At 44.1% G+C, this 18,478-nt stretch overlaps 1 protein-coding gene and 1 pseudogene across 1 annotated transcript in view; one reads left to right on the top strand and one right to left on the bottom strand.

Annotated features, from left to right (window-relative positions):
• Positions 1 to 18,478, bottom strand: part of LOC126259892 (adipocyte plasma membrane-associated protein Hemomucin-like) — a 252,173-nt gene that overhangs the window by 185,332 nt on the left and 48,363 nt on the right. The gene's annotated exons all lie outside the window — the stretch shown is intronic.
• LOC126261270 (5S ribosomal RNA) lies at positions 7,422 to 7,541 on the top strand (annotated as a pseudogene).

Genomic DNA, 18,478 nt, shown 5'->3' on the forward strand with positions numbered 1-18,478 from the left:
GAACGGTACTCGATGAGCATGGAACTACAGAGCGAGCTGGAATTCCAAAACCACACATCAGTGATGCAAACCCGAAGCACGAAAACTTGATGCCGAAGCCAAAAAACCTGGACTATGTAGCAATGGTAGAAAGTCATTTGGTAGGATGAATCTTTTTTCTCATTGTTTCCAATTTCGGGCCAATTTTAATTACGACTGGCGTACACCGTCCCAAGTCTCCGATGCAGACTGCTTGCTGCTAAGTATGATGATTAGGACACCCATATAGTGGTATTGCATGGGCCCCCATGTGTATTCTGCAAAACCGTATTACTGCCAGGGATTATGTGACCATTTTGGCCGATCAGATCCACCCCAAGGTACAGTATTTTTTCCTCAATTGTAACGCTGTGCTCCAAGACGTCAGGGCGACTGTTCAAACAGCTCACATCGTTCAGGACTGGTTTTGTGAGGACGAGGATGAACTGACGTACCTCCACTGGCCATCACAGTTACCACGTTTCAATATTTTGACCTTTGAAGAGAAGTCTGCGTGATCGCTATCTACCTCCACCACCGTCACCTGAACGCGATACTACTTTGCATGAAGGGTGGAATAAGACTTGCTGAAAATCACACAGGACCCGCATTTATCCTTACTGAGAGGACTGGAAGCCGTTTTGAATGTTAATGGTTTTTCTGCTCCGTACTGGGATTGGTAATGTGTTGTGTTTCTGGTGTTTCTATATTTCTACCCAATCTGAATTTAGGACGTCACCGCTATTCATTTTGAGTTACCTTTCTGTTCCTAATACTGTGTGGACATTTACACCTTTAACAAGCGACATTAATTCTGCGAGTTTAACCTGCATGTTCTACATCTACATCTACATCTATACTCCACAAGCCACCTGACGGTGTGTGGCGGAGGGTACCTTGAGTACCTGTATCGGTTCTCCCTTCTATTCCAGTCTCGTATTGTTCGTGGAAAGAAGGATTGTCGGTATGCCTCTGTGTGGGCTCTAATCTCTCTGATTTTATCCTCATGGTCTCTTCGCGAGATACACGTAGGAGGGAGCAATATACTGCTTGACTCCTCGGTGAAGGTATGTTCTCGAAACTCCAACAAAAGCCCGTACCGAGCAACTGAGCGTCTCTCCTGCAGAGTCTTCCACTGGAGTTTATCTGTCATCTTCGTAACGCTTTCGCGATTACTAAATGGTCCTGTAACGAAGCGCGCTGCTCTCCGTTGGATCTTCTCTATCTCTTCTATCAACCCTATCTGGTACGGATTCCACACTGCTGAGCAGTATTCAAGCAGTGGGCGAACAAGCGTACTGTAACCTACTTCCTTTGTTTTCGGATTGCACTTCCTTAGGATTCTTCCAATGAATCTTAGCCTGGCATCTGCTTTACCGACGATCAACTTTATATGATCATTCCATTTTAAATCACTCCTAATGCGTACTCCCAGATAATTTATGGAATTAACTGCTTCCAGTTGCTGACCTGCTATATTGTAGCTAAATGATAAGGGATCTTTCTTTCTATGTATTCGCAGCACATTACACTTGTCTACATTGAGATTCAATTGCCATTCCCTGCACCATGCGTCAATTCGCTGCAGATCCTCCTGCATTTCAGTGCAATTTTCCATTGTTACAACCTCTCGATATATCACAGCATCATCCGCAAAAAGCCTCAGTGAACTTCCGATGTCGTCCACAAGGTCATTTATGTATATTGTGAATAGCAACGGTCCTATGACACTCCCCTGCAGCACACCTGAAATCACTCTTACTTCGGAAGACTTCTCTCCATTGAGAATGAAATGCTGCGTTCTGTTATCTAGGAACTCTTCAATCCAATCACACAATTGGTCTGATAGTCCATATGCTCTTACTTTGTTCATTAAACGACTGTGGGGAACTGTATCGAACGCCTTGCGGAAGTCAAGAAACACGGCATCTACCTGTGAACCCGTGTCTATGGCCCTCTGAATCTCGTGGACGAATAGCGCGAGCTGGGTTTCACACGACCGTCTTTTTCGAAACCCATGCTGATTCCTACAGGGTAGATTTCTAGTCTCTAGAAAAGTCATTATACTCGAACATAATACGTGTTCCAAAATTCTACAACTGATAGACGTTAGAGATATAGGTCTATAGTTCTGCACATCTGTTCGACCTCCATTCTTGAAAACGGGGATGACCTGTGCCCTTTTCCAATCCTCTGGAACGCTACGCTCTTCTAGAGACCTACGGTACACCGCTGCAAGAAGGGGGGCAAGTTCCTTCGCGTACTCTCTGTAAAATCGATCTGGAATCCCATCAGGTCCAGCGGCCTTTCCTCTTTTGAGCGATTTTAATTGTTTCTCTATCTCTCTGTCGTCTATTTCGATATCTACCATTTTGTCATCTGTGCGACAGTCTAGAGAAGGAACTACAGTGCAGTCTTCCTCTGTGAAACAGCTTTGGAAAAAGACATTTAGTATTTCGGCCTTTAGTCTGTCATCCTCTGTTTCAGTACCATTTTGGTCACAGAGTGTCTGGACATTTTGTTTTGATCCACCCACCGCTTTGACATAAGACCAAAATTTCTTAGGATTTTCTGCCAAGTCAGTACATAGAACTTTACTTTCGAATTCAACGAACGCCTCTCGCACAGTCCTCCTCACACTACATTTCGATTCGCGTAATTTTTGTTTGTCTGCAAGGTTATGGCTATGTTTATGTTTGCTGTGAAGTTCCCTTAGCTTCCGCAGCAGTTTTCTAACTCGGTTGTTGTACCACTGTGGCTCTTTTCCATATCTTACGGTCTTGCTTGACACATACTCACCTAACACATATTGTACGATGGTTTTGAACTTTGTCCACTGATCCTCAACACTATCTGTACTTGAGACAAAACTTTTGTGTTGAGCCATCAAGTACTCTGAAATCTGCTTTTTGTCACTTTTGCTAAACAGAAAAATCTTCCTACCTTTTTTAATATTTCTATTTACGGCTGAAATCATCGACGCAGTAACCGCTTTATGATCGCTGATTCCCTGTTCTGCGTTAACTGTTTCAAATAGTTCGGGTCTGTTTGTCACCAGAAGGTCTAATATGTTACCGCCACGAGTCGGTTCTCTGTTTAACTGCTCAAGGTAGTTTTCAGATAAAGCACTTTAAAAAATTTCACTGGATTCTTTGTCCCTGCCACCCGTTATGAACGTTTGAATCTCCCAGTCTAAATCCGGCAATTTAAAATTTCCACCCAGAGGTATAACAGCGTTCAGTCTGGAGCATAGCCCCCTTATAAAACTCCTCCATGATCCCCTATTCAGTGCTAACATTGGTGCCTCTTCTGATGTTAAACCTGTTACTTCAAAATCATTCTTAACCGAATCCAGGTACCTTCTCCTTGGTCTGCCCCGACTCCTCCTACCCTCTACTGCTGAACCCATGAGTCTCTTAGGTAACCTTGCTTCTCCTATGCGTGTAACATGACCCCACCATCTAAGCCTGTTCGCCCTGACTGCTACATCTATAGAGTTCATCCCAGTTTTTCTTTGATTTCCTCATTGTGGACACCCTCCTGCCATTGTTCCCATCTACTAGTACCTGCAATCATCCTAGCTACTTTCATATCCGTAACCTCAACCTTGTTGATAAGGTAACCTGAATCCACCCAGCTTTCGCTCCCATACAACAAAGTTGGTCGAAAGATTGAACGGTGCACAGATAACTTAGTCTTGGTACTGACTTCCTTCTTGCAGAAGAGAGTAGATCGTAGCTGACCGCTCACTGCGTTAGCTTTGCTACACCTCGCTTCCAGTTCTTTCACTATGTTGCCATCCTGTGAGAATATGCATCCTAAGTACTTGAAACCGTCCACCTGTTCTAACTTTGTTCCTCCTATTTGGCACTCAATCCGTTTATATTTCTTTCCCACTGACATTACTTTCGTTTTGGAGATGCTAATCTTCATACCATAGTCCTTACATTTCTGATCTAGCTCTGAAATATTACTTTGCAAACTTTCAATCGAATCTGCCATCACAACTAAGTCATCCGCATATGCAAGACTGCTTATTTTGTGTTCACATATCTTAATCTCACCCAGCCAGTCTATTGTTTTCAACATATGATCCATAAATAATATGAACAACAGTGGAGACAGGTTGCAGCCTTGTCTTACCCCTGAAACTACTCTGAACCATGAACTCAATTTACCGTCAACTCTAACTGCTGCCTGACTATCCATGTAAAGACCTTTAATTGCTTGCAAAAGTTTGCCTCCTATTCCATAATCTTGTAGAACAGACAATAACTTCCTCCTAGGAACCCGGTCATATGCCTTTTCTAGATCTATAAAGCATAGATACAATTCCCTGTTCCACTCATAACACTTCTCCATTATTTGCCGTAAGCTAAAGATCTGGTCCTGACAACCTCTAAGAGGCCTAAACCCACACTGATTTTCGTCCAATTGGTCCTCAACTAATACTCGCACTTTCCTTTCAACAATACCTGAGAATATTTTACCCACAACGCTGATTAAAGAGATACCTCTATAGTTGTTACAATCTTTTCTGTTTCCATGTTTAAAGATTGGTGTGATTACTGCTTTTGTCCAGTCTGATGGAACCTGTCCCGACTCCCAGGCCATTTCAATTATCCTGTGTAGCCATTTAAGACCTGACATTCCACTGTATTTGATGAGTTCCGACTTAATTTCATCCACCCCAGCTGCTTTATTGCACTGCAATCTATTGACCATTTTCTCCACTTCCTCAAATGTGATCCTATTTCCATCAACATTCCTATCCCATTCTACCTCGAAATCTGAAACATTGCTGATCGTATTTTCACCTACATTGAGTAACTCTTCAAAATATTCCCTCCATCTGCCCAAGGCATCCACAGGATTCACCAGCAGTTTTCCTGACCTGTCAAAAATACTTGTCATTTCGTTCTTACCCCCCTTTCGAAGACTGCTAATTACACTCCAGAATGGTTTTCCAGCAGCTTGACCCATAGTCTCCAACCTGTTTCCAAAGTCTTCCCAAGATTTCTTCTTGGATGCTGCAATTATCTGTTTGGCTTCGTTTCTTTCTTCAACATAACTTTCTCTGTCTACCTGACTTCTAGTATGTAGCCATTTTTGATACGCCTTCTTTTTCCTTTTACAGACTGCCTTGACTGTGTCATTCCACCAAGCTGTTTGCTTCATCCTACTTTTACACACTACTGTTCCAAGACATTCTTTAGCCACTTCTAGTACTGTGTCCCTGTATCTTGTCCATTCCTTTTCCAATGACTGTAATTGACTACATTCAACTAACTGGTACCTTTCTGAGATCGCTGTTATGTACTTGTGCCTGATTTCCTTATCCTGAAGTTTCTCCACTCTTATCCTCCTACATATGGACCTGACCTCCTGCACTTTCGGGCTCACAATCCCAATTTCACTGCAGATTAAATAATGATCAGTGTCACCAAAGAATCCCCTGAACACACGTGTGTCCCTCACAACCTTCCTGAATTCCTGATCTGTTATTATATAGTCAATGACAGATCTGGTTCCCCTGCCTTCCCAAGTATACCGGTGAATGTTCTTATGTTTAAAAAAAGGGGTTTGTGATTACTAAGCCCATACTGGCACAGAAATCCAAGAGTTGTTTCCCGTTCCTGTTGGCCTCCATATCCTCTCCAAATTTACCGATAACCTTTTCATACCCTTCTGTTCGATTTCCAATCCTGGCATTTAAATCACCCATGAGCAGAACACTGTCCTTGTCCTTTACTCTAACAACTACATCACTGAGTGCCTCATAAAAACTATCCACCTTATCTTTATCTGTCCCTTCACAATGCGAATACACTGACATAATCCTAATTTTCTTGCTAGACACTGTCAAATCTACCCACATCAGTCGTTCGTTTACATACCTTACTGCAACTACGCTGGGTTCCATTTCTTTCCTGATGTAAAGCCCTACACCTCATTGTGCTATTCCTGCTTTGACTCCTGACAGGTAGACCTTGTATTCTCCCACTTCCTCTTCTTTCTCACCCCTTACCCGAATGTCACTAACAGCTAAAACGTCCAGCCCCATCTTACTTGCAACCTCTGCCAGCTCTACCTTCTTCCCAGAGTAGCCCCCATTGATATTAATAGCTCCCCATCTCATTACCATTTGTTTGCCAAGTCGTATCTTAGGAGTCCCTGGTTTGTCAGTTAGAGGTGGGACTCCGTCACCTCCAAAGGTCCGAGGCATTTTGCTCTGATTGTTGCCAGCATCATATTTAAAGTACCAGGGAAGCAGGTTGCTAGCCTTACTTGGCTCGAGTCCCATTGAGTTTTACCCCTAACGGTTGAGGGACTAACCGGTGGATTTGGTAGTCTTTGCCGTATGAGCACAAAGGTGACCACGACTCAGAATATGTCCGAGATGCCCAGCCTTATTCCAAAGTAACTGGTATCCCGACTGTCGGGACCACTTACTTGGCCACTCATACGTTGCCCGTGGTTCATGAACTAGGACATGACTACAGGAACCCACACCATGAACCACTACTACTACTTGAAATATTTTCCGCAGTTTATGAATTCCACTTTAATATTTTCGCTTTGCGATCTACAAGGATGAAAGTATTCCTGTGAGAGGAATATGACTGATCTACACCGCTGGCAGTTAAGTAAGGAAGTAAGACACTTAATGAAATTTTAGTTATTGTTCGTATACAGTATAGTGGGAAGACTACATGAGTACATTTGTAGGTGATTTGAGGTGTACAGAATGCCATTTTCTCTTCAACCTATGATCAGATGTTTTCCGTGAGTGAGAGATTTGGACAACTCGCTAAATACCGTAACAGTCGGGCCTTCTCTGTATGGAGTTAGGTCAAGACAGCACGAGAAACGTGCTGGAAGATATCTTGGAGACCTCTAAGATAGAGCACAGCTCCCAGCCTTAACACGTCAGAAATGTGACGCCTATTGTCCAGATTACCTGCTACACTAATCAGAAATTATTTTGTTGTGTTCTCAGTTGTACCGTATATGTTCAAATGTGTGTGAAATCTTATGGGACTTAACTGCTAAGGTCATCAGTCCCTAAGCTTACACATTACTTAACGTAAATTATCCTAAGGACAAACACACACACACATGCCCGAGGGAGGACTCGAACCTCCTCCGGGACCAGCCGCACAGTCCAAGATTGCAGCGCCCAAGACCGCTCGGCTAATCGCGCGCGGCTGTACCGTATAGCGCATCATGCTAAGTGTTGGGCCCCTATGACATGTACATATACATGATTACTCTGCAATTCACTCCTAGGTGTATGGAGATTACGACTCCTATGTAATATGGAACTGACCATTAGATATCAAAGTAGGCGGACCCAACAGAATAAAAGGAGGCGGGGAGTACTGTGTTGTCGTAAAGAAGCAGCCAACGGCTTTGCCACGTATATAACACTGGTTCTCGCCCGATCACCGAAGTTAAGCAACGTTGCGTCTGGCTAGTACTTGGATGGAAAACCATCCGGGAAAAACCGGAAGCCGTTGGCTTTCAGAACACGCAAATCGTTGAAGTGGCATCCAATTGAAAGACTTGCACCAGGCAGTGGTGCCACTCGACATTTATTTATTTAGCACAGAATCAGTAACAGCAGACTATGTCTGTCAGGAGAGTATACAGACTTCGATCGTGGACTAATCATTAGGTCCAGGACAGAAAGAAGACTAGCACTGCAGATTTAGATTTCATCTAACAGTGCAATTATCGTCAGTGCTAGAAATACAAATAAGACAAGAATCAGATATAGAAACAGCATATTGTTCGGACGCCATGTCACAGAGTTATACAATTCCAAATCCACAGTTACATACCCTTATACGTAATCTTGTAGACTGAACGAAATTATAACGAAGCATATTCAATCTAACCAGGCATGAACAAGCATTAGTCCAACTGACGCCGCTGTTTACAGATTCACACTGCTAATCTTGGTTTACGACATAGTGAAAGGCTAACGCCCTCTATTTTTCTTACCTATATGTAAAAGAATGGGTTAAGATAAATTGTATAAAAATACAGTGAATTCAGATAACAATTGTAATAAAATATAGTTTTGTGTGGATGCGCATAGATTCAAAAAATCATTACAACGAGTATCACCTACACTGAATCACTTATCTTGGAGGGCATCGGAAATTAAACTTTGTTTCCATTGAAGACTGAACAAAGATGTTTTTAATTTTACACCAATCTTTTACATATGGGCAATAAATAGAGGGCTTGCAGACGATGAAGAAATTGATGAAATGTATAATGAGATAAAAGAAATTATTCAGGTAGTGATGGGAGACGAAAATTTAATAGTCATGGGTGACTGGAATTCAAGAGTAGGAAGAGGGAGAGAAGGAAACATAATAGGAGAATATGGATTGGGGGTAAGAAATAAAAGAGGAAGCCTTCTGGTAGAATTTTGCACAGAGCATAACTTAATCATAGCTAACACTTGGTTCAAGAATCATAAAAGAAGGTTGTATACATGGAAGATCCTGGAGATACTAGAAGGTATCAGATAGATTATATAATGGTAAGACACAGAGATTTAGGAACCAGGTTTTACATTGTAAGACATTTCCAGGGGCAGATGTGGACTCTGACCACAATCTATTGGTTATGAACTGTAGATTAAAACTGAAGAAACTGCAAAAAGGTGGAAATTTAAGGAGATGGGACCTGATAAACTGAAAGAACCAGAGGTTGTACAGAGTTTCAGGGAGAGCATAAGGGAACAATCGTCAGGAATGGGGGAAAGAAATACAGTAGAAGAAGAATGGGTATCTCTGAGGAATGAAGTAGTGAAGGCAGTAGCGGATCAAGTAGGTAAAAAGACGAGGGCTCGTAGAAATCCTTGGGTAACAGAAGAAATATTGAATTTAATTGATGAAAGGAGAAAATATAAAAATGCAGTAATGAAACAAGCAAAAAGGAATACAAACGTCTCAAAAATGGGATCGACAGGAAGTGCAAAACAGCTAAGCAGACATGGCTAGAGGACAAATGTAACGATGTAGAGGCTTATCTCACTAGGAGTAAGATAGATACTGCCTACAGGAAAATTAAAGAGACCTTTGGAGAAAAGAGAACCAATTGTACGAATATCAAGAGCTCAGATGGAAAACCCAGTTCTAAGCAAAGAAGGAAAAGCAGAAAGATGGAAGGAGTATAGAAAGGGTCTATACAAGGGCGATGTACTTGAGGACAATATTATGGAAATGGAAGAGGATGTAGATGAAGATGAAATGGGAGATACGATACTGGGTGAAGAGTTTGACGGAGCACTGAAAGACCTGAGTCGAAACAAGGCCCCGAGAGTAGACAACATTCCATTAGAACTACTGACGGCCAGTCCTGACAAAACTCTACCATCTGGTGAGCAAGATGTATGAGACAGGCGAAATACCCTCAGACTTGAAGAAGAATATAATAATTCCAATCCCAAAGAAAGCAGGTGTTGACAGATGTGAAAATTACCGAACTATCAGTTTAATAAGTCACAGCTGCAAAATACTAATGCGAATTCCTTACAGACGAATGGAAAAACTAGTAGAAGCCGACCTCGGGGAAGATCAGTTTGGATTCCGTAGAAATGTTGGTACACGTGAGGTAATACTGACCTGACGACTTATCTTAGAAGAAAGATTAAGGCAAGGCAAACCTACGTTTCTAGCATTTGTAGATTTAGAGAAAGCTTTTGATAATGTTGACTGGAATACTCTCTTTCAAATTCTAAAGGTGGCAGGGGTAAAATACAGGGAGCGAAAGGCTATTTACAATTTGCACGTAAACCAAATGGTAGTTATAAGAGTCGAGGGGCATGAAAGGGAAGCAGTGGTTGGGAAGGGAGTGAGACATGGCTGTTGCCTCTCCCCGATGTTATTCAATCTGTATATTGAGCAAGCAGTAAAGGAAACAAAAGAAAAATTCGGAGTAGGTATTAAAATCCATGGAGAATAAATAAAAACTTTGAGGTTCGCCGATGACATTGTAATTCTGTCAGCGACAGCAAAGGACTTGGAAGAGCAGTTGAACGGAATGGACAGTGTCTTGAAAGGAGGATATAACATGAACATCAACAAAAGCAAAACGAGGATAATGGAATGTAGTCGAGTTGCCTCGGGTGATGCTGAGGGAATTAGATTAGGATATGAGACACTAAAGTAGTAAAGGAGTTTTGCTATTTTGGGAGCAAAGTAACTGATAATGGTCGAAGTAGAGAGGATATAAAATGTAGACTGGCAATGGCAAGGAAAGGGTTTTTGAAGAAGAGAAATTTGTTAACATCGAGTATAGATTTAAATGTCAGGAAGTCGTTCCTGAAAGTATTTGTATGGAGTGTAGCCATGTATGGAAGTGAATCATGGACGATAAATAGTTTGGACAGGAAGAGAATAGAGGCTTTCGAAATGTGGTGCTACAGAAGAATGCTGAAGATTAGATGGGTAGATCACATAACTAATGAGGAGATATTGAATATAATTGGGGAGGAGTTTGTGGCACAATTTGACAAGAAGAAGGGACCGGTTGGTAGGACATGTTCTGAGGCATCAAGGGATCACAAATTTAGCACTGGAGGGCAGCGTGGAGGGTAAAAATCGTTGAGGGAAACCAAAAGTTGAATACACTAAGCAGATTCAGAATGATGTAGGTTGCAGTAAGTTCTGGGAGATGAAGATGCTTGCACAGGATAGAGTAGCATGGAGAGCTGCATCAAACCAGTCTCAGGACTGAAGACCACAACAATAACAAATTGGCTATCCAGTATGACGTAAATCGAAGTTAGCGGTCTGGATCTGTAAACAGCAGCCTCAGTTGGACTAACGCTTTACATGCCTAAGTTAGATTCGAATAACCGTTGTTTAGCTTACATGACTACTTAAAACGATATGTAATTGTGGAATTGGAATTATATATAACTGTGACATGGCGCTTCATCAGTGTGCTATTTCTATTTCTAATTGTTGTATTATTTGTATTTACGGCAGCAATGTCAGATGAAATCTAGAACTGCAACGCAGTAATAAAGACAGGTGGCATTACGACCGATACTGACATTCTGCACTGGATTACATCACAGTCGTGGGGCACACTTATTCCCATGGAATCGAACATGGTAGTCATTAGATGTTACCTGAACAACAAACCCATGAGGCACATTTCAGTCCTTCTAAAGTTGCCCAAGTTTACTGTTGGTGTAGTTCCTGTGTAGTGGAAAAGCGAAGGACCAACCACACTTAAACCAGATAGGCCTCACATACTGACGTAGAGGGCCAGAGACAACTGGTCGACCAGTTATCGCTGAAAGAAAGCTTGAGGTTCCGTATATGTCTTAGTTTACACTTTCCGAACAACGGAAGAGTTAAGCGATAGAGTTAAACGCGTTCCATGCGAAACTGCAGTAGCACACAACGAAATGGATTCGGGAGAATGAAAAGTTTCCGTTTGAAAGCCGCTGAGTGGGAAGATTTCCAGTCTAGATAATGTTACATAAGTCTGCCAGCTCTGAGAACTCGCCAGGACATAGAATGCAAACAAAGCCAAACACGAAAGTAAGACGAGAATTTTGTAAAACAAGACGCCGACCCTGCTGTGGAAACCAATATCATCTACGAATTACGCTGCTGGGGCTAAGGTATGTGAATAGCGACTGTCAAATTATACGTCACAATAGCTGCATCAGTCAGTTCCTTCCCTAGACGAGTCAGCCGATCACTTCAACACTGACTGCATCGTAGCTATAACTCAGACCAAATTCATCTAATTGAGCCATACTAATAAGAGACAATTAAACAATACTTTCCCAGTCATGGTTTAATTCAGTGCTCGCCACCTGCCATAAGTACGTCGAGATTAATTTACTCTTGTGGTAGACGTCAGGAAAGGAAGCCAGTTGGTCTAATTCAGCGAAGGGATTGAGAGACGGAAATAGAAACATAGTTAAAGGAGCTTATAAAATAATTCTTTTGACATAATTTATTTGCTTAAACGATTTTCCACGAGAGGCTAAACGAGCGATCTAATCTTCAAAGTTTTAGAATCACGTGAAACTGAAGACCAATGAACAAAAAATTAGCTTTATGTACAACTTTTATTGTGACACAAAGTATAAGTGTATCAAAATAGTAGAGAGGCAATGACAGAAATGGAGCTATGAAGGCGGTTGGTCGATCGGGCCTAGATAATTCAGAACTGGAATTTTCTACCCCAGTCCAACACACAGTTGTAATCTACCGGGAAGAACCAGTAACAAAATTGTAGTCACTAAATATAAGGCAGTATAGGAAATTTCTGAGGTAGGTCGAGGAAGCGAAAATTCATTTTCAGCCAAGGAGGCTTTCTTAATACACTGCTCTGTAAAACTTTAGGACGAGCTAGATAAAGTAACATGACATATTAACTACTGGGTGGAAACATATGAATGAGCGGGAATAGGTTTCCAGAGGTCTCCCAGGCGTGCACAAAAATTTTAACGTCACATGACGTGAGGTCAACGTAGCTAAAGCACCAGTGGAGATGGTCTCGCAACACGAGCAGTTCATAGAACAGGAAGAGACTCTCTCTGTGTATTTGTGTGTGTGTGTCTCAGCGAGCACTTACGGTCCACCGTGGTGCTGTTCTTCGTTGGAACACAACCCAGAGACAACATTTGGATGACTTCACATGGAGAGGAATCACTGGGAAACTGGAAGAAGGACGAAGCTTGGCGAATATAGCCAGAGAGATTGGTATTTCTCACAGCATTACTTTACATGCATGGGGAGCGTTCCGAACCAAAGGCAGTGCAGCCCAGAGGAGAGGAGGTGGTCGAATGGTTCAAATGGCTCTGAGCACTATGTGACTTAACTTCTGAGGTCATCAGTCGCCTAGAACTTAGAACTTACTAAACCTAACTAACATAAGGCATCACACACATCCATGCCCGAGGCAGGATTCGAACCTGCGACCGAAGGGGTCGCTCGGTTCCAGACTGTAGCGCCGAGAACCGCACGGCCACTCGGGCCGGCGAGGTGGTCGACCACGTTCAACCACAGCAACAGATAGCCGCAAATTTGTGCACCAGGTCTCTTTGCCCGAAGATCAGCACTCTGTCTCCGTTTATAACCACACATTGGCGGCACCGATTGCAATGGTGCCAAAAGCACAGAGCTGGGGCTAACGAAGAATGGGGTCGCGTGCTTTTCTCAGACGAGAGCAAATTCATTATGAGTAGTTGTTCTGTACGTATTATCATATGGCGGGATGCATGAAGCCATCTCCAGTCGATAAAATCTACCCGATTGTTGGAATAGCTCCCCCCACTATTAGAAGGGCTGTTGCTGCTGATACAGAGAGGGCTAAGCAAACTTATGATGCCGACATCCACTGCATGATCATCAGGCTGTAGTCCGTCGACTGACGTCAAGAAAGAGCTTCATCACCAGGAGTCAACCACGAGAGGGAACACAAGAGTCTAACCGTATAACCAGGTGGAAGAGCAAGCTACCACATGATATCCCTGTAAAGGAAAAGCTAGCTTCAGGAAATGACTTGCCCTACCCTATTTGGAGATAGCTCAATCGTCGTAGGGTGGGCGTTCCTCTTTGCAAGACCAACATGTGAAAATGGGGCATTCTTCTAGCTGATGGAGATACATCCTGCGAGTGCGGAACAACACAAGACCCGGTCCACCTGCTAATTTGTCCTCAACTTGAACAACCCTGCACAACACAGGACCTGATCGGGGGAAACAACAAGGACATCGGAGTTTCTACCTTCTGGAAATGCTGACCGGACACGGAAATGAATGAATGATCATATGGCGTGATGCAATTCTCCCAGAAACATTGTCGAACATGATCGTTTCAGTGGTCCAGTGGTTATGGTATGGAGATGAGTAATGTTGTATGGGGTACTGACCTCCAAATATTTGAACACAGTAGAGTCTCCAGTCAACTTTACTCGTATGACACTGTACTCATTCTATGTATACGTCTTTTCGTTGGTACATTCAGACCTGGCTTCATTTTTATGAATAACAATACGTGACCGCATCTAACAGCGCAATTGTAGGAGTTCTTGAAAGAAGATTTTCGGTGAGTGGATTGGCCTTCCCGTTCCCCGACTTAAATCCCAACGGACACGTGTGGGTCTTTGGGGAAACGTACTGCAGCACGTCCGCAGGTGCCAACGACCATCCAACGGTTGTCAACGACGCTGATGGAGGAATGTAACAACCTACCACAAGAAGTCTTTACCGACCTTTACACGCACGCTACTAATAACTATATCCCGCCTATTGAATACCCAGGGGAAAATCAAAACTCGCTGTGACTACAGTGTAATTATTGTATTTGAACAAAAAATGTCGTTTTTGTTCCTCACATTGAGTATTTCTTTTAGTTACCTACTGTAGCATTTCTTTCTGTGTAAGGTCCAAGTTTCATCGACCATGTTACTTGGTAGTGACACAACATGCGGAAGTTATTCTCTTTCTTACATTTTACACACCAGTGTATAAACTATCTGATCAAAACTATCGACGGCCGCAGTGGCCGAGCGGTTCTAGGCGCTTCAGTCCGGAAACACGCGGCTGCTACGGTCGCACGTTCGAATCCTGCCTCGGGCATGGAGTGTGATGTTCTTAGGTTAGTTAGGTTTAAGTAGTTCTAAGTCTAGGGGGCTGATGACCTCATATGTTAAGTCCCATAGTGCTTGGAGCCATCTGAACCAATCAAAAGTATCCGAATACCTGTATGTAGTGCAGAACTGGTCACTAGATGTCACGAGAGGCCAACCCGCCAATACAAATGGTTCAAATGGCTCTGAGCACTATGGGACTTAACTACTGAGGTCATCAGTCCCCTAGAACTTAGAACTACTTAAACCTGACTAACCTAAGGACATCACACACATCCATGCCCGAGGCAGGATTCGAACCTGCGACCGTAGCGGTCACGCGGTTCCAAACTGACGCGCTTAGAACCGCACGGCCACTACGGCCGGCTCAATACAAATGGAGGCGGCGAGAAGCAGTAACAGCAGAATGGCTCTATCAGGAGAGCACCGTGACTTCGAACCTGGATTAGTCATTGGATGTCACATGAGTAAAAACCCCATCACGGAAATTTCAACTCGTCTAAACATGCCCGAGTCGATTGTTGGTGATGTGACTGTGAAGGTGAAACTCGAAGAAACAACTGGAGCTACATCGAGGCCACGCAGGACTCAAGTAATGACTGAGAGGGACCATCGAGCGGCGCGGAAAGTAGTTGGAAAAAAGCGCATGAGATCAGCGGAAGGAATTACTCGTGAGTTCTAAAGTGCAGTCCAACTAGTACGTGACTGTGTGCAGGGAGCTAAAAAGAACGGTGTATAATGGCCGAGTAGGTTCTCATAAGCCACGCATTTCTGTTGTCAATGCTAAGCGGCGCTTGAGGTGGTGTAAAGAGCAACGCCGTTGGGCAACGAACGACTGGAAACAAGTGATTTGGAGTGATGAATCACGCTATAACCTATAGCACTCTCACGGAAGTGTTTGGGTTTGGCGAATGCCTGGAGATCTTTACCTCCCGTCACGTGTAATGCCAACAATGAAGTACAAAGTATATGGTATTATGATATGGGACTGTTTTTCTTTGTTAGGGCCTAATTCTCTGATTACGCTTATGAAAACGCTAAATACTGAGGGATACGAACACGGTATACGGTAGAGGAAATGGTTCAAATGGCTCTAAGCGCTATGGGACTTAACATCTGAGGTCATCAGTCCCTTAGACTTAGAACTACTTAAACCTAACTAACCTAAGGACATCACATACATCCATGCCCGAGGCAGGATTCGAACCTGCGACCGTAGCAGCAGCGCGGTTCCGGACGAGAACCTAGAACTGCTCGGCCACAGCGGCCGGCACGGTGGAGGAATAGTTGGGAGATGACGATCGCTTCTATCAACATGACAATGCACACTGTCGTAAAACAGCATCTATAAGGCAACGATTTGTGGAGAATAACACTCCTGAAGTGGACTGGACTGCCTAGAGGCCCAACCTAAAAGCAACTGAACACGTTTGGGAAGAGTCAACTTTGCTCCTGACCACAGCGTCCAACATCACTGCTTTCACTGGTTTCTCATCTTGAGGATGAATGAGTTATCATTCCGCCCTACACATTCAAAGTGTCACCAGCAGAGTTTGAACCATCACAAAGGAGAAAGGTGGACACATACCGTGTTAATTTCCACAAAGAGGCATCTGTATGCTTTTGATCAGGTAGTATACGCTGAATGTGCAAAATTTAGATTTGTCCAAGGGCTCGTGAATAAATAAAAAAAAAAAGATTAAGATTTAATATCTCACCAATGATGAGATCAGAGATGGAGACTTGTCTGAGATTTTCAAGTAGGATATCGAAGACATTTCTAAATATGTTGCTTGAGGCTTTCCCGACGGACATGTTGTATGTATGGTTCTCGGGCGAGACGTCGGATGCCATAGTGAAAACTCCACAATATTCCGTCAGCGCAACTGGCCGACATCTTCAGGTGCGACGAACACACTGCTAAGGCAGCACCAGGGCCCCCTATTTATGCCAGTTTTAGGCAGGAAGTGCGCATGCGTGGAGGCGTCAAATTCGATGGCCAATAGCGACGATATCAACCGATAGCTGGAAGGACAGTAACGCCACCTACAGGATGAAGGACCAAATACTTCGGCGCACGCGCGGAGGCTGCCGCCGCTGCTCAGCGCTGCCATCGGCAGCCCCAGCGACCTCTGTCGGAAGCCGCAAGCAAAACTGCGCGTCCACGTAGGCGCCTTGATTATCCTCCAGTTGTCAACAGAATATTTATGTTGCTGGCGAATCGTCGTCCGTCTTATGACCAATAGTATTCCTCTCTGCTCGAAGCGACTTCGATATGGCCAGTGCAGGATCCCATGCTGAACTAAGCTGAAAGCCCGTGTCTATGTTTACAAGATTCGTCGAGCTACGTATTTCCACTGCTTCCTTAATAACACTGTCCCAGTACGAACTCGTCGATGCGAGAAGTTTTGTATGTTGATAATTCATAGAATGTCCTGTACTGAGACAATGCTCGGCCACTGCAGACTTTTCTGGTTGCTCCAGACGAGTGTAGCGTCGGTGTTCAGTGCATCTCTCGTCTACAGTGCGACAAGTTTGTCCGATGTACGACATGCCGCAGCTACAAGGAATCTCGTAAACACCGGGTCTTCTTAGGCCAACGCTGTCCTTAGATGAGCCCAAGAGAGCTCCGAGTTTTGCCGGCGGACGAAAAACACATTTAACTTTATGCCTCTTCAATAGTCTTCCTATTTTTGAAGAGACACCGTCGATGTATGGCAAGATGACCATTCCCCTTTTTTCTTCGCCTTCTTCCACTTCCTCACGTTGGGTAACCCGCTTTGGTTGTAAGGCACGGCGAATCTCCCGTTCGGAGTATCCATTTTGTTGGAAAATGTCTGTGGACCAATGTCCTCAGTACGCCACTTCGTTGCGAAGGATGGTGACAGCTGGTGGCCTGTAAGTATAAGTCCGTGTGCGTTGGTTTACGGTACACTGCGTGACCTAATGTGCCATCTTCTTTTCTCCGTACCAACACGTCCAGGAATGGAAGTTCGCCGTTTTTCTCCATCTCCATCGTGAACTTGATGTTGGGATGAAGCGAGTTAAGATGCTCAAGAAAATCATTCAGCGATGCAATGCCGTGAGGCCAGATAACAAAGGTGTCGTCCAAATATCGCCAAAAACACGTAGGTTTCAAATCCGACGTCTGGAGCGCTCTCTCCAGAGACACAGGCTTTCAGCTTAGTTCAGCATGGGATCCTGCACTGGCCATATTGAAGTCGCTTCGAGCAGAGAGGAATACTATTGGTCATAAGACGGACGACGATTCGCCAGCAACATAAATATTCTGTTGACAACGGGAGGATAATCAAGGCGTCTACGTGGACGCGCAGTTTTGCTTGCGGCTTCCGACAGAGGTCGCTGGGGCTGCCGATGGCAGCGCTGAGCAGCGGCGGCAGCCTCCGCGCGTGCGCCGAAGTATTTGGTCCTTCATCCTGTAGGTGGTGTTACTGTCCTTCCAGCTATCAGTTGATATCGTCGCTATTGGCCATCGAATTTGACGCCTCCACGCATGCGCACTTCCTGCCTAAAACTGGCATAAATAGGGGGCCCTGGTGCTGCCTTAGCCCCCCCTTCTGTACCTTTTGTACACGGCGGACATGCCGCCGCCGTCAGCCCCCGTCCACCTTCTCCAGTTTGCCGATGACACCGCCTTCCTTGCCCTTGCCCCCACCCTACAGCGCTCCCAACACCTTCTCCAATCCCATCTTGACCGGTTCACCGCTTGGTGCAACCAGTGGTTGCTCAAGGTCAATCCCTCCAAAACCCAGGCGATCATTGTAGGCAAAACCACCCCTTCCTTCCGCCTCCTTGA

Source organism: Schistocerca nitens, chromosome 5 (assembly GCF_023898315.1).
Source record: "Schistocerca nitens isolate TAMUIC-IGC-003100 chromosome 5, iqSchNite1.1, whole genome shotgun sequence".
NCBI classification, from domain to species: Eukaryota; Metazoa; Arthropoda; class Insecta; order Orthoptera; family Acrididae; genus Schistocerca; species Schistocerca nitens.